Source organism: Myotis davidii, unplaced genomic scaffold (genome assembly GCF_000327345.1).
Source record: "Myotis davidii unplaced genomic scaffold, ASM32734v1 scaffold223, whole genome shotgun sequence".
NCBI lineage: Eukaryota > Metazoa > Chordata > Mammalia > Chiroptera > Vespertilionidae > Myotis > Myotis davidii.
Genome location: NW_006294609.1, coordinates 1,508,979 through 1,511,005, shown reverse-complemented (window position 1 = coordinate 1,511,005; position 2,027 = coordinate 1,508,979).

Below are 2,027 nucleotides of genomic sequence, written 5' to 3'. Positions count from 1 at the left end.
CTGAAATCAATAAAAATAAATTTTTAAAAAAATCATTAGTTGCCGAAACCGGTTTGGCTCAGTGGATAGAGCGTCGGCCTGCAGACTGAAAGGTCCCAGGTTCGATTCTGGTCAGGGGCATGTGCCTGGATTGCGGGCATATCTCCAGTGGGAGATGTGCAGGAGGCGGCTGATCGATGTTTCTCTCTCATCGATGTTTCTAACTCTCTATCTCTCTCCCTTCCTCTCTGTAAAAAATCAATAAAATATGTTTTTTTAAAAAAATCATTAGTTGCCAAAAGAAGACAGTGAAAAGGAAGTGCCTTCCCTGCCCCCGTCCCAGCCAGAGTCCCACTTTTGCATCTATTTCTGGTTCACGTTTATCAGCACCTTTGGCCTGTCTCTGGGTTAGACTGGAGGTGGTTTCTAATCTTGTTACTACAGGCAACATTGTAACCACCGTGACCAGTGACATTGCACGCTTGCAAGCCCGGAGGTGAATGCCCGGGTGGCCACTGGGTCCGGGGGGTGCGCACGGGAGCACCCAGCCGGCTACACACAGCCGGTTCTCACAGGTTGAAGGCAGATGTCAGGTGCCTTTGATTTGCACCGAGTAGCGCTCACACCTGTCTGCGGGCACCATGGTCCAGGGCAGGGGTCCTCAAACTTTTTAAACAGGGGGCCAGTTCACTGTCCCTCAGACCGTTGGAGGGCCGGACTATAGTTGTAAAAAAAAACTGTGAACAAATTCCTATGCACACTGCACATATCTTATTTTGAAGTAAAAAAACAAAACGGGAACAAATACAATATTTGTATTTGCATGTGGCCCTCGGGCCGTAGTTTGAGGACCCCTGGTCCAGGGGATGGACTGGTGTTGAATCCAGCCCCCCAGCTTACTTACTGTGCAATGTTGGCGGATTGATCGACCTTCCTGGGCCTCAGTTTCCCTGTCTGCAGAGTGGGACCGAGAACACTCATCTCTCAGGGCTGCTGCTAATTCATTTCATTTTCGTGAGGTCATCCCCTTAGGATGGGCCGGCCTGGGCTCTGAGGCTCTTCGGGGGCGTCTGCGTTTCCTTTTCTGTGAGGGGTGCGACCTCCACGCATGCACCTGCCTGGCGTTCTGTGCTCCCCGGACTCTGCCGGACACAGCAGCCGGCGGGCAGCACCGTGTCTCGCTCCCCGGAGCTCTGTCCACGGCACCGTGACGGCGGCCGGTTCCCTCTACACCGACAAGCCCGCTTCCTTGCCGGGCGCCTCCTTCCTGCTCACGGGGAGGTGGAGGCCTGGGACGGTGACGCTGTGCTGGGAGGAAGAGTAAAGGGGGGGAATGGAGAGCTAGGGGGTCTCGGGGCCTGTGTCCTGTGGCGTGAGGACCGGCAGGTGGAGAGAGGGAGGGAGCCCTCGGCCCTTGGGCAGCTTCCGTTCTGTCCTGTAATTGTCAGAGCTCTCTGGCTTGGGGGTTCATGTCTCAGTGTCTTGTCTTTAGAAGCGTGGAGACGGCACCATATGGACACAGGCCTGATTCACGTTCTCTTAAAATACTTACACGTGCTTGTTGTAGGAGAGAAACTTCTGGAATCAGAATATTGTTTTTGCTCTAAAAACTGACCCCACACGAATATCTTCGGGGGAGGGTGGCTGCCCTCCCTGCACGGGGATTGGGGGGGCGCGTGATGCCCTGGGCTGGACGCGGCGCTCGATGCATTGCCCTCGGTTACTCACAGGTTGTTCCCCAGCCCAGGAGGGAGTCACTGGTTCAAAAGCCATGAGCAGCGTTTTGCCACTAAAGGGTCCTAGACCCGAGCAACAAGCCTTTGGCTGATCCAAGGTTCCTGCCTCTCGGCCCCTTCACGTTATGCTGGCGAAGGAGGTCGAGGAAAGGAGAGGGGATAAAACAGAAGTTTGATCATTTAAGGCTCCTTTCATTAGAAAGAAAATCTTGGGTGAAGATGTTAAAACAGACGTGACGGGAGTTGAATAAGAAGGGAAGTCAGCCCTAACCGGTTTGGCTCAGTGGATAGAGCGTCCGCCTGCTCACTGTG